Genomic DNA, 15,286 nt, shown 5'->3' on the forward strand with positions numbered 1-15,286 from the left:
TTTTCAGTCTGAGTACATGTAATGACAAACCTGGGTCACCCATGAGGAAGATTCCTATGCATATTTTCACCCAATTTATAAACTGCTCAACAGGGGTATTTCTGAACAGGGAATGCCAGAAGGATGCATAACGTTTCAACCTGAACACTAATACCCAGAAGATACTCACTGTACTAGGATGCAAATTTAGCATTATTGACTTATTTTCCTTTCAGATAGAGCTCATCAAACACTCAAACACACACACACACACACACACACACACATACTCATTCACCTATATAAACATCAACGCTGTAAGAAATGGAAGAATTAATGTAGACATTAAAAAATTTCTTCATAAATTATTTTAGTGGAAAAGACAAAGCATTTATAAATATCAAAACATACATGTAAATCAAGCAGATGTTACTTCTCTCATCAGCCTTACCGTCACTTTGGAAAGTAGTCTGCCAATCCTGACTTCCTTTTATAATGACCATTGAGAAGGATTTTTGGGGGGGCCAACCCACACAGCATGCGGAATCTTAGTTCCCCGAGCAGGGATTGAATCCACAGCCACTGCAGTGGAAGCACGAAGTCTTAACCACTGGACTGCCAGGGAAGCCCCTGAGAAGGATTTTGAATTGTAGTAAACACAGTTGTTCTCTTCTTCAGTAAATCACTCCTGGGTATAAACACCTCCTATAAAACACTCAAATGATATCCCCAACACAAAGCATTGGTAGTTAAAAGTATTATCCAACTAGTGGGAAGATAAGGTAGATAAACTGGTAAGAGCCCTAAAGTGACCCAGGAGGCACAAACTCTAATCTTTTTGCCATCACTTTCTTAACGTGCCATCTCAGCAAGATCTGCTCCCTTAAGCTTCCTTTTACTGAAGGATATATTATCCTCCTTTTTTGTTGTTAACAAAAGAAAAAGCTGTAGGCAAATGTTCTGAAAACAATAAAACATATTAATCAAAGGCCATCTAAAAAGGCACTAGAGTTTTTAAAAAGTTAACTGAAATTTAAGATGTTTATTTGCATGGTTAAGTGAAAGATAGTCTAGAAAATGTAAGAAGCAATTGCTTGATGAGATAAATTGTCATTTCTTGGAATTAGAAACTCTCATTGTACAAATACTCCACAGAAATCACAGAGGGCATAAGCTTTCTCTTGCCTGTACCCATGACTCATATTCCCAAGCCTTCTCTTCAGACCTCAGCCAAGCTACCGGAGCTGATGCAATCTTCTAGGCTGAATGGGAAAATCAAGACCTCCTCTTGGCCCTTCCCTCAGGATAGAAGGAAGACTGTTTCTAGTTTGTCGATTTGTTCTGACCATCCTAGGTTGGTTAATATCATTTCAGATAGTCTATTTTTGGTATTTAATTCAATCAGCCCTATTGACTATAATCACAGCTGTCAGGTGGGTTACGCTAGTGAGAAGTATCTAACAAAAATCCTCAAAGTTTTCAAGTGAAACTGGGCTTAAGACAGAGTGCCATCAACCTGGAACACTCATCAAAGTACCCTGAAATCCTCTCTAGAGTCTCCGAAATTTCATCTGTTTCCCTATCTTCTAATTAAATCTGCTTCTCGTCAGGAAAAATAATTTTTCTTTTTCTTTGTAACAAGAATTACAACTATCATTCTCTCATTTTTATTGCAAATGCATCATATTGTAGTTGCATAAGAGTTAAATAGATTTTTGCAGGCTGGCCAAGGGACCTAATCACCATTTATAACAGTTTTTCCCCAGTGTGGTAAAATGCAGTTCAAGTGCCAAATAACTGACTTACGAATGATTTCTGGAGCACAACTTGTTTTGTAACTTGGAGATTTCTTGTAATGAAGTAGGTACAAGTGGAGAGTAAAGAATAATTTGAACTCTGACTTTGGCTTGTATTTGAAGTAAGTCATATAAGCTTTCTATGATTCACTTTCTTCAATCATAAAATGGGAACAATCAAATTGACTTTATAAGTTGTGGATTATAAGTAAAAAATAATAAAAAAGCAAAAGCAGACAAAAATTGTAAGTTCAGTGGATGTATCTGTGTAAGAATTCAGGTGACCAGGAGAACAGCAAAGTTTCAATTTAAAGTCAAGAGTTGACCTTAAGGCCACACAGAGAAAGATCTTATTTCTTTAGAAATGAGACAAATGAGGAAAAAATTTGGTCTGAGCCAGAGAGAACAGGAAAAGAGATGAGAGAGCGGAAGATTCAACATCATAAAAATGAATTATTGTGATAAATGTAATGTTATGTGATTATAAATGCAGTGATAATAGTATTTATGCGGGAAGTTTAAAATAAGTTTTGGATCAAATATAATGAACAATTTTAAAAGAGCTTGGATGAAATCACCTGCTTTCCCCAGGGCCATAACACACAGGGACTGCCAAAAGAAAGTTACTCTTGAGACACTGGCTTGAGGTGTGATGGAGCCCCATGGCCAGATATTTTAGTGTATTTCCTGTTGTTCATGAATATAACATGCCAATATCAATACATCCGAAGCCACTAACCTCACACCTCCTATTTCACCTTTTTTATACTAGCATTTTTATGTCCTGAGTGCTTTAGCTGTTTGGGGACTGACTATAAGGCCTTTGGTCAAAGACCAACTTTTGATTACATTTTAAAATTTAAGATATTTCTCTTTGAGCCTCAGTTCTTCACATGTATAAATCAGGATGGGAATCAATGTCCACCTCATAGGATTACTATGAGAATGTAAAAATATTTTGAAAACCATAAAGGGCTATGTATTTACAATGGAAGAATTATTATTATTGCTTGATTGAGTGACGAGAATATAAAAAAATATGGAATGATGCTTCCTAGTTCCAAAGCTGAAATTATGTTTTAAAATGGCATCAGAGGTACCTGTGGCTTAGAAGAAATGGCCTGGGTGGGTCTGAATTTGAAAGCTGACTCTACGGGTTACTAACTTTGAGAACCTAGGTCAAGTTACTTACATTCTTAGAGTCTCTAAGTCTTGATTCTTCTTAGAGTTAAATTTGTTTGAAATGCAAATTGGTGCAACCTTCTAAAAGAGCAACATGGCACTACTAATCAAAATTTGAAATACCCTCATCCTTTGACTCACAATTCTACTAGGAGTTTACCCTTTGGATATACTTGAACAATGTGTAAAGATAAATGTCTGGATAAAGATGCTGACTGCACCACTGCTTTTAACAATGAAAACTGGAAACCACCTAACTTATCAATAGGGGACTTAAATTCTGTCATATCCATACCTTGGGTACTCTGCACAACAAAAAAGAATGAGTTAAGTCAGGAGTATTGCTGGGGAAAGAAGTCCAAAGTACATCTTCATGTGTGAATAAAACCTAACTGCAGAAGAGCCTATGTGGCATGAATCCATTTCATTAAAAAAGTGGCAGAAACACACACGTATGGTTAGTATATACACAGATAATTTCTAGAAGGACATAAGAAAATGCTAACATTGCTTCCTGCTGGAGAGTTGGACTGGGCCATTTGGAAGGGTAGAGAAGACTTTCACATTTTACTTTCTGTACTGCTTGCAACTTTTACTACAAATGTGCCGTCTTCATAGTAATAAAGTATTAATGAAACAACATATAAAGTTTCTAGCACAGTGACTAATGAACAGAAGATAATTATTATTAAAATGCAAAAACAGGGCCTCCCTGGTGGCGCAGTGGTTGAGAGTCCGCCTGCCGATGCAGGGGATACGGGTTCGTGCCCCGGTCTGGGAGGATCCCATATGCCGCGGAGCGGCTGGGCCCGTGAGCCATGGCCGCTGGGCCTGCGCATCCGGAGCCTGTGCTCCGCAACGGGGGAGGCCACAACAGTGAGAGGCCCGCATACCGCAAAAAGAAAAAAAAAAAAAAAAAAAAAAAAAAGCAAAAACAGAAGCAAACTTATTTCACCTTAAAAGGTAAACAGTCATCTCTTCACTGGATGCATTTTTAATTGTTTGTCTTCCAGTATATATCTGCTTTCTTACAATAGCACCCTATACAGTATATCAAATAACTGGATAAAGCAGGAAATCAAAAAGGATTTAAGGAGCAAGAACAGATGAATACAAACTATTCGGAAAAAGGTTTTCAATTTATCTTATCTCCCAGTTTCCAAATTTTGGGAAACACTAATTATTATTTGTTGGACCAAAGCTATCTATGAACCAAAAGTATCATGACTAGTTTCATAAGCATTAAACAGAGAATACAGAGAAGAAATATAGAGGCATTTCAATCAAATGTAAAGAGAAAAGTCATCAGAGCTCATGTGATTAGAAGGTTCAAACAATTACATCCTACTCTGGGCTCAGGACACTTACCCCTATAAGATCAAAGGAAATTACCCTGCTTCAAAGACTAAAAGTAGTATCTCATTGAAAATGCTATCATATAATCATAGTAGGAACTGCTGGAATTATGGAAATTTTATTCATCAACATATTACATGTGAAAATATGCTAATGACACACAATTTACACAAAAGATGCCATCAAACTATCTAGGTGGCTCAACATCCAAAAAGCGTTATGAAAGATCTCTTAGTAGCTCCTTGCAATTGGAAGCCATAACTGTTTTTGTGGCCAGAAAACTGTCAAGGTAAAATCTAGAGGTATTGTTGAAGACAATACATAGACATGTTCCAATTACCAGAGTAACCACTCAGCAAAGCCATCACTATCCTTGACAAACACAGGGCTCAGATAGCCTGAAGGAACAACATCTTCATCCGCATCAACAGTTACACTGGTACACCTCTGCGGTATTGCAAACACTTTCACACACATGATCTCACTTGAGTTTATACTCCGAATAGCCCTCAGAAAAACAGGTGTGGCAGGCATTACCGCTCTACTTTGCAAAAGAAAACTTGAGACACAGAGTCTCAGATGGTAAGGCCAGGAAGTCTGATGCCGAGGTTTTGAGGGCTTTCTGCTAAACTACATTCCATAAGCTTAGATAATGTATTCCAGAATAACCCTTTGCTTCATCAGCTTCATCACATCAAACTTAACAATAAATGGCAAGACTGAATCAAAAACAAGATCCCATATTGTAGCCAATCATCTTTTTCAGAAATGATGTTCCCTATAACACAGTTTCACTAGACAAAATACAAAACATTGATAACAGTGTTTCTCAAACATAGGGATCACTTGGGGATGTTGCTAAAATGTAGATTCTGATACAGTCCATCTGGAGTGGGACAAGAATCTTCCAACAACAAGCCCATACCGTTGGTCCCTGGAACACACTTTGTGTAGCAAGGCAAAAGCACAAACTAGGTGGGGAGGCTACAAGAGAATCAGGCCTAAGTAGTGGCAAAATGATGCCCAATTAAAGCAGAATGGATGCAACAAGTAGGGAAATGATACCAGTTAACAGAGGAATAAAGTCCTGTTTTTCTAATTAAGACAGAAAAGTAACAAATTTTAATAGTAGAGGTTCTAATTGATAACCAAGTTTAATTATGGCTTATTTCAGGACTCCTAAACTGTTGTGTACATAGAAATAACAACCAATCAGATTTTAATCTTTTTAGTGTAATGTATATGGATTGAAGCACCTTGCCCAGTTAACTGGGTAAGACAATCTTTTTCTCTCAAGTGGTACTAGATATTGGAGATACCTGAAGTCTTTTTTTCATACCAGTTATAAAGGCAGTTTGGGAGTACCTGTATTCATTATGCACCCAACCTGTTTTAGTATGAAATTGGTCCCCTAAAATTGCTTGATACTTATCCTAAAATGATGGTCTCATCTCTTATCATTGGTACCAAGATGCCCTATTAATATCTAGTGCTATGGCAAGAGAAAAAACAGCTTCTCTAAATGAACCAGAGAAACAGACAAAGAAGTATATTTGTGGCATCTTCTATAGTGGGACTGTTAAAGCTGGATGGTAGGACATCAGCCAGGTTTTTTTCTCTAGGAATATATTTCCCTTCAAAGGGCTATTAAAATGTTTTTTTATCATCTCACTGTGTCAGACACTTTCCTCACAATACCTCTATGAAGATTTTATTAAACCCGTTATAGAGAAAACTGAGGGTCAAAAATATTACAGTGTAACTAATGCAAATCACATGATTGGGATTCAATCTTAGACCAGCATGTCTCTGAAAGCGAGGCTTTGCAACCAACCTCAAGATGCCTCTAGGGCAATGCCAAGTTCAACTAGCTTTTATAGGACCACTAGAGGCTACTGATATAAAATTCAGTCTGAAGGTCCACGTGGAAAATATCCTCTGAATTCAATATTTCCCAAGACAGTTTTAAAACGTACAATTCAGCATTCAAGAGTGTCAGAGACATATTTCACTGAATTAAAAGAAGTGCTATCTACCCATGTATCATATTATCCAAACCCAAAAAGCAAGGTGATGGATTAATCTTTGTTGTCATGTAGTTCTGGACTATTTCAAAATAATATAATTGTGACCTGACAGCAAAATCTGTATCTTTAATCAAAGAATCAGGCCCTCTTAAGGAACTAAAAAGTATAGTCTTAAATAAAGAAACATAATCTTCTCTCCTTCTGAGATGAATTAAATTTTCTTATTTTTCTTTGAGTTCATGAACTTTCTACAATTAAACTCTCCTTCAATAAGAACACTTTAAGTATCTTCATTTAATCACCTATAAGCATTTTATATGTTGCAAAGAATTCTACAGAAATTAGGTACTACTGCTATCATTCCCCTTAATCATAAACTGCAATAAATTAGAAGCCATTTTCTCAAAGAAACAATGTTATACATTTGAGAATCTATACCACTTAACAAACATTTAATAAGAACCCACTAGGTATTACTATGCTTTGCATCACACTACGAGAAAGCAAACTGTTGTGTTCTAGGAAATCTGAAAGTAAGGGATCACCATTCTTTTACAATGAAAACTCACTGTTGCCTATTAATTTTTTTTTTTTTTTTTTTTTTGCGGTACGCGGACCTCTCACTGCTGTGGCCTCTCCCGTTGCGGAGCACAGGCTCTGGACGCGCAGGCTCAGCGGCCATGGCTCACGGGCCCAGCCACTCTGTGGCATGTGGGATCTTCCCGGACCAGGGCACGAACCCGTGTCCCCTGCATCAGCAGGCAGACTCTCAACCACTGCGCCACCAGGGAAGCCCTAAATTTATATTATCAAGAAGGTAGTTTCAACTTATGCTAACAAACATCATCTTTGAAAATGAAATATACCATTGAAAATGAAATATAACATTTTTATATAACCTCTTTTAAATATGATTATACACAAGATGTATAGGTAAAGGCACCAATAAAGATAAACTATAAATGTTACATGTTTCATTTTTATAAAAACCATTCATAATATTTACAAACAGCTTAATGATACAGAAGAAAAATTAAAATTGACAGATACAGTTTTCCCCTTGCCCAGATTTACAGAACTATATTGATAGATAAGAGTTAAAAAACATTAGGAAGATATTATAGTGTATGTGCCATAGCAAATCTGAAGACACTGAATTTGGAAAGCAGTCTTATTGCTAGATATGAATTAGGTTGTCAAGGCTGAGATTTATACTTATGGGGTGAATGATAGGAATTTCAGGGCTGTGGAAACATCAGTCTCATTTTTCTCATGTTTTATGTTTAATGTACCTTTGGTAGAAGGTCTATGTGGGAAGAGAAATGTGGGTGTAAAATAAAGTTTATCTTTTACAGTCTGGGATAAATGATAGTCGAGAACATTATCTTTTTAGCATAAACACTTATCTACCTAACTATATATTTCAAGAGCACTATCACTATATTGCAGTTATTAAAGCAGTTTTCAGAGATCTGTTTTCTGAGTTCCTCCACCAAAATTACCTTTCCACAAAATATTCACCACATCTCCCCACACTTACAAGTGTTATATCCATAAGCATCAATACCCTTAAAAAAGAGAAAGTATTCTTTCATCTTTGAGTTCCTATTTCAAAGATATGAATGAGTTTCAATTCTAAAAAGCTGCAATAATTTCTTTTAACCCTAAGTCTGAAGATTTATGTTCATTTGCATAACTAAGAATATACAAAATAAAACTAGAGAAGATTCTATAGTCAGAAATGTCGATCTCTGGTCTTTCAAAAAAAATTCTAGAAAGCCCACTAAAAAGTTGTTATTTAACTCAAGAATCAGCTGAGACATCCATTTGGACTCTGCTGCAAGTCTTGAAGGGAACACAATAAATATAACAAATATTCACAAAGTTACAAGTCTATTACAGTGGTTTCAACCCATTCTGCACATTAGAATCACTTCAGTAATATGAAAAAAAATTACAGACACAGCGCCCTGGCCCCAGACGTTATGATTTAATTCATATTGTAATGGGGTGTGGACATTAGCAGTTTTTTTTGTTTTTTTTTTTGTTTTTTTGCGGTACGCAGGCCTCTCACTGTTGTGGCCTCTCCCATTGCGGAGCACAGGCTCCGGACGCGCAGGCTCAGCGGCCATGGCTCATGGTCCCAGCTGCTCCGCAGCATGTGGGATCTTCCCAGACCGGGGCACGAACCCATGTCCCCTGCATCGGCAGGCGGACTCTCAACCACTGCACCACCAGGGAAGCCCAACATTAGCAGTTTTAAATGCTCCCCAGATGATTCTAATGTGCAGCTAGTGTTCAGAACGACTGATTTATACTTTACTTAATTAATGCTGTTCAATTTATAAGAGTAAGCAACAACCACTCAAAATATTCAATATTGGTTCAGAAAATACTGCTTGAAATGCAGAATATTGCTGTATATTCAAAAACATTTGGACCTGGTACTCCATGTTAGACATGTATTATAGTATTTGGATTAGCTTTACTTCTTTTGGGGTTACCCTTGACGTTATAAGGGTGGGGACAAGGGTGCAGGGAAGAGAAATCCTTAATAAGACATTAGTTTGAGAGACAACAGTGTGGAATTCATGTGGGACGATGTTGTGGAAACACAAAACAACTTGTCACACAGTCTCAAGTATTTATAGAGCATTTGGATAGAGTTTAGGGTATAGCCAATTGGACTAACAAGTTTATTGAACCCTCAAGAAAAAAATATCTCCCCAACTCCTGGTCAGTATCCAATATGAAGTCCCAAGCCTCTCTATTAAAAGAGCATGTTCCCTAAAGTTTTGTGCCAAAAAAAGAAAGAAAAAGAAGAGAGAGAGAGAGAGAGAGAGAGAGAGAGAGAGAGAGAGAGAGAGAGAGGAGGAGGAGGAGGAGGAGGAAGGGAAGAAGGAAGGGAGGGAAAAAAAGAGAAAAAGAAAAGGAAAAAGAAAAGAAAAAATACTTCTGATTGCATTTTAAGCATTTTAAACGTTTCAATTCTAGAGTCAGACACCCTCCAGACACCAGGCCTCCTATCTAGCCTCACATCCTAGTAAAAAAAGAATTAATCACAAGATGCTTTGGTAATAAACAGGACCCCCAAGAGGTGATAGGTTTATCTTTAGGCCATAAGATTTCATCTGAAATTATTCTGCCTCAACTAAAATCACAAAACGTTGAGCAATCTATCTGTATCACTATAGCTCTTCCCAGTAGAAACAGGATCATATGACTGAGTTTAACTCATGTTGTTGAACAGATCACAAGCATGTCTAAAGACACCATGAATCTTTAATACTTTACACATCTCAAAAACCTCAAAATTTAGCAGCTCAAAGGAAAAAACCAGCACCGAGATATATCAAAATAAGAAAATTCTACATGCACGTATTGTGAGGCAAAAGAATGTGAAGGGATTTTTAAAAAACGTCTTCCATAAAGACGAAAACTGAAATCAATCACCATAAAGCACTTGAAAGTTGTTTGATTTAGATGGTAACCTGTTGTTTCTTCATATTACACTTAGAATTATCTAAGCTTTTCCCACCAATGCTAAGTATCTGACACCAGGCTCCACTCCCTGCTGTTTTGTGAAGTTTGAGAAGTAGCAAATCAAATTTCCTAGAGCAGCTCCCCAAATGGGTTCTTCCCTGCAGAGTCCAGCAAATCAAGTCTCAGGGGTATCCTTCAGTCTACTGAGCAAGTTGGGAAACATATCTTAAGGTATTTGTATGAGACAACAGAAGACATCCCTTTACTTAAAGGACGCTGAGATTTACTTTCAGCTTAGAAAAACATCAAATATTTGAATTGGATCAGTAAAGTAACTCTTAGCAAGAGTCTGGGTACACCTTTCATAAATCTTTTTCTATTCCTTACTTAAATTATCATTATAAATGCTTGTGCATTCTGCTGTTTGCTTTCTTGTATACATTAGGTGAACTGAAATTCCATCTACATAGTTCAAGTGGGATTCCTGTTTGCTCACAAAGGTAATTAAATCATATTTTTCAGTTAAATAGGTGAATGTCCTTATTTAGACAGCATATAATATAAATAGGTGAATGTCCTTATTTAGACAGCATATAATAAAAACTATTGTGAATAGTTTTCTTCGAATCTAATATGCGAGCCTGAAATAAGTGAGCCTGTTGAATAGTGATTAAAATGATAAAAGAATAGAAATTAAGAGAGAGAGAACAAAGGGCCACCCTCTTCCCCAAGTCTTGCTTTTCTCATATATTTAGTTGCTTTGTTTCATATTTTTCCCAAAAGGCTGAGAAGTTAAGCAGTTCATTTGTCTTGATCCTAAATACCGTTTTATTTCCCGTGTTAGGATGTGATCAGGAATTGTAATTTTTGAAAAATCGGAAATGTTCATACAGTCAGTGTGTCAAGGCTGTCCATCACCCATACTGAGCTATATAAGAGAGTTATAAGAGTTGAACTGTTGAGGGTGCTCTGATCCAATCCCAGAAATGAAAGTAGTTAGAATGAAAGGTAAAGAATTGGTACACAGCAGACACTGAAAAGCAGATTTCCCCAGTTGCCAAAAAAGCATTGAGTGGTTCAATACAAACTAAAAAGACAACTGGGATTAGAGTAAAGTGTTGAATGAAACCATTTTATAATATATATCATTTCCCAGACTGAGGCAAGGTTAACATGTATTTACTAAACTGTTTTGTAGGTCATTCATTTCAGACACTTAAACATTACATATTTTTTCATAATCAATGCAAATAGTTCATGCTCACAATTCTATAATTCACGTCTAAAATGTAAGCTATATGAAGCATGGAAGATACATAAAAAATACTCTGCCTTATCTTTGTATACTAAAACAAAAACTGACAAATGAAGTATAATCATCCAATAAAATACTCCAATATTTAAGATTTGGCAAAGAAAGCATCCTAAGATAGTTTATTAAGAGACATAATTTTTAAAAAATAATGCCAAGACTATTTAACATTTTAAAAAGTAGAAATGTGTCAGCAGACATTAAAACCATGGGAAGTAGTAAAGCCACTACCAGTGGAACACTCTAGAGTTTATTTACATAGTTTAGTGACTTCCCAGCCATCAAAGGGAATTGGAGTTTTCTTAAATTATAAATTATCATCTAAAATAACCCTCTTGTGGGTAAAAAGGACATATTCATTCATTTCCTTTCAACAGGAATACCTGTTAAAGAAAATTTTAGCAAATTGTAAAGTATGCTCTCTATTTCTTGCATTATCCCTGAAGAAAGTCATTTATGGTCAGTCAATGATTTGCATGAAATACCTCAGTTTTTGCCAAATTTTTATCCACTTGGTTTTTAAAATTTTTACATTTTACTACAAAACATACAAATATTTCACAAGTTAAACTAGTTTGAAGTTTTCTACTAGTCACATGTAAATTATCCATTCTTATTTTAAGCAAAAGTAAATATGGCAAATACATTCTGATTTCTACTTTATGTAGTAAATACAATTATAATGCAGTTATCATTGCCACCATTAAAATGAATACAATGCACAAAACGTTTAATCACCTCAAAAACAACTTGAGGGTGTATAGCGAGATGTGTATTTAAAATGAACATTGATAAAAATTAAACTTGCTGTGGAAGTTTGGCTCGCAAGTATATATCTTCACGCAACTTCTCTTTTTATAAGTTGGAAGATGTTAATATTTTACTATTACAATATTTAATTCACAAAAGTGGTTAAAGTGATTCCTACAATTCTACATCTATTTTTCTACCAACTGGCAATGAGAGAAGCACATATTTTCCAACTTCTGATCTAGATAGTGGTTAAAGAAGAATCTCAAATCATGAAACAGCTCAACAACTTTAAATCTTAAGTTTCTTCCCAACTTCATAAAAAAAAGCACATTTGAATAAACCTTAAGAAACAACTTACCTTACCTTACTGTGCTAGACTATCATTCAAAGAAACTTCGTAAGATTTTAATGCATTCAGATGCCATTCAAAGCTTACACTGAAAAAAAATTGTGAGCTGGAATTTTAAATTCAATCCAAGAAGCGCACAGCAAAGTTCATTTTTAAAATAAATTCTCCCCAAATAACACATTCACAGAAGCATGAGTAAATGTATTACCTTTATGTTAAAAGAAGAAACGTCCCTGGTTCAGTTTGGTCTGCAAATGATTGCAGTAGCCACAGCCGAAACTGGCCGCAGGAACAGAGCACACAGAGAGCAACCAGGGAGTCTCAGGAGTAGCTCCTCGGAGTGGAGGGACAGACGGAATGACAAGCACATGCAGATTGCTTTGAATTAAGCATGTTCGTTCGGGGCTGGAACTTTCCGTGTTTGCTCTCCTATAGGACAGGAGAGTTTTTCTCCTACTTAACCCCTGGGGGCAAGGTCTCAATAATGGTAACAGCTGGCATACAGAGGGGCTTGATCTGAGCACAAGGTCAGCAAGCCAGGATATGAAGGTGACATGTAATTTCTAGCCTTTTCCTGCTTCTACAGGGAAATTGCACAAAGGACTGTTTTTAGTTATAACTTCCTTTGATCTTTTGGATTTAAAGTTATTTAGTAGATTAAAGCCATGCTAGCTGATATTATTTGCTTGCTTAGGCTAACTTAAGTGTTACAGATTCAGTTTTCTGACACATAGGGCTACTGCATTTAAACTAACACAAATAAACACCAACCCGTGTTTATTTCCAAGTTCCGGGGATTCTTGTGTTCTTTCACAAATGGCTCTTGAGACTCTGCTTTTAAGGCAGAAAGTTCATAATTTTTAAAAGAGGCAGAGTCTTTTCTATTAAAAAGGAAAGTATTACTTAAAGCAGTTGTAAGTGTTTCTCTTCAATTTTCCTAAACAAAAACAGTTTGTTACATGAATTTGACACTGCTTTTTATAAATTTGTGGTCCTATTGATGCCAGTATTTAAAATTTCACAGCCACAACAACATAAAAACCTTACAAAAACCTGCAAACAAATGCTTTAAATTTACAGGTGACATCCATTGGCAAATAAGTGATAATTTACTGCATCCATGAAATCTAACTTTTCATGACTCCTTTAATAAAAACGTATAAACAACTCTTTTAACAGGCTGTACTGATAGCAATTTCAAAATTAAAGAAGATAACACGAGTAATCAAAGAAAAAATAGGTAAAATTGGGCTTCATCAAAAGAAAAAACTTTTGTACATCAAAAAACATTATCAAGAAAGTGAAAAGAAAACCTAAAGAATGGGAGAAAATATTTGCAAACCACATAACTAAAAGGCTAGTAACCATAAAATATAAAAAACTTACAAATCAGCAATAAAAAGACAAATAATCCAATTTAAAAATAGGCAAAATTTTGGAATAGAGATTTTTCTAAAGAAAACATCCAAATGGCTAATAAAAAAGATGGCACATAAAAAAGATGTTCAACATCACTAGTTATTAAGGAGTGCAAATTAAAACCACAATGAAAGACTACTTGACATCCACTAGGATAGCTATAATCAAAAGAAGAAAGAGGGGCTTCCCTGGTGGTGCAGTGGTTGGGAGTCCACCTGCCGATGTGGGGGACGCGGGTTTGTGCCCCAGTCCGGGAGGCTCCCGCATGCCGCAGAGCGGCTGGGCCCTTGAGCCGTGGCCGCTGAGCCTGCGTGTCCGGAGCCTGTGGTCCGTGCCAGAGGCCACAGCAGTGAGAGGCCCACGTACCGCAAAAAAAGGAAAAAAAAAAAAAGGAAGGGAGAGAGAGGGAGGGAGGGAGGGGGAGGGAGGGGAGGGAGGGGGAGGAGGGGGAGGGGGAGGGGGAGGGGGAGGGAGGGGAGGAGGGGGAGGGGAGGAGGGGGAGGGGGTAGGGGTAGGGAGGGGAGGGGGTAGGGGTAGGGGGAGGGGAGGGGGTAGGGGTGGGGGGAGGGGGAGGAGGGGAGGGGGAGGGGAGGGGAGGGGGAGGAGGGGAGGGGGAGGGGAGGGGAGGGGGAGGGGGAGGGGAGGGGAGGGGGAGGGGAGGAGGAGGGGAGGGGGAGGGGAGGGGAGGGGGAGGGGGAGGGGGAGGAGGGGAGGGGGAGGGGAGGGGAGGGGGAGGGGGAGGGGGAGGAGGGGAGGAGGGGAGGAGGGGAGGGGGAGAGGGGAGGGGGAGAGGGGAGGGGGAGAGGGGAGGGGAGGGGAGAACAAATGCTGGCAAGGATATGGAAGAACTGGAACATCATACACTGCTGGTGAGAACATAAAATGGTATAGCCACTGTGGAAAATGGTCCAGCAGTCCCTCAGAAAATTAAACATAGAGTTACCATATGACACAGCAATTTCACTCCAGGTACACTTGATCCTCACTATTTGTGGATTCCGTATTTGCATATTTGCCTACATGCTAAAATTTGTGATCCTCAAATAATCCTCACGGTGTTTCTCCGTCCTTCAGATATGTACATGCACAGAGTAGGGGAAAATTTGAGTCTTCCAACAAACATGTTCCCAGGTGAGGTTGAACAAGGTGACACACTGCCTTCTTGTTTCAGTTCTCACACTGAAAACAAGTGTTCCTTTTGCAGTCTATTTTGGTGCCATGCTTTTCACATTTTTGTGCTTTTGTTGGCAATTTCACTGTTTAAAATGGCCCTAAAGTGTCACGTGCAGTGCTGTCTAGTGTTCCTAAGTTCAAGAAGGCTGTGATGTTCCTTACAGAGAAAATACATGTGTTAGATAAGTTTACTTAGGCATGAGTTAATGGTGCTGTTGTATGTGAGTTCAATGTTAATGAATCAACAACATATATTAGATAAGGTATCTTTAAACAGAAACACACACAAAGCAAGGTCATGTATTGACTGTATGTCAAAAATGTGACCAGAGTCTTGAAGGAGCCTAACCCTGTATTTCCCTGCAGAGCAGTGACTCAGTATTCACTAATTCAGTGCTTGCAGAGACTTTAAAGAATGTAACTAGTGCAAATGAGGAGAATTGACTGTATATATACC

General features: G+C 37.6%; 1 protein-coding gene across 4 annotated transcripts in view; it reads right to left on the bottom strand.

Moving 5' to 3' along the window:
- Nucleotides 1-15,286, bottom strand: part of DISP1 (dispatched RND transporter family member 1) — a 213,251-nt gene that overhangs the window by 56,592 nt on the left and 141,373 nt on the right. The window contains exon 1 of one of the 4 annotated variants that reach the window (XM_082612074.1): nucleotides 12,446-12,596. The exons of the other annotated variants lie outside the window; for them this stretch is intronic. The gene's annotated coding sequence lies outside the window, so the exon portion shown is untranslated. Of the gene's footprint in view, nucleotides 1-12,445; nucleotides 12,597-15,286 lie in introns of those variants that run through there. 4 annotated transcript variants of the gene reach the window in all.

This window comes from Mesoplodon mirus (genome assembly GCF_964341445.2).
Source record: "Mesoplodon mirus genome assembly, chromosome: 3".
NCBI classification, from domain to species: domain Eukaryota; kingdom Metazoa; phylum Chordata; class Mammalia; order Artiodactyla; family Ziphiidae; genus Mesoplodon; species Mesoplodon mirus.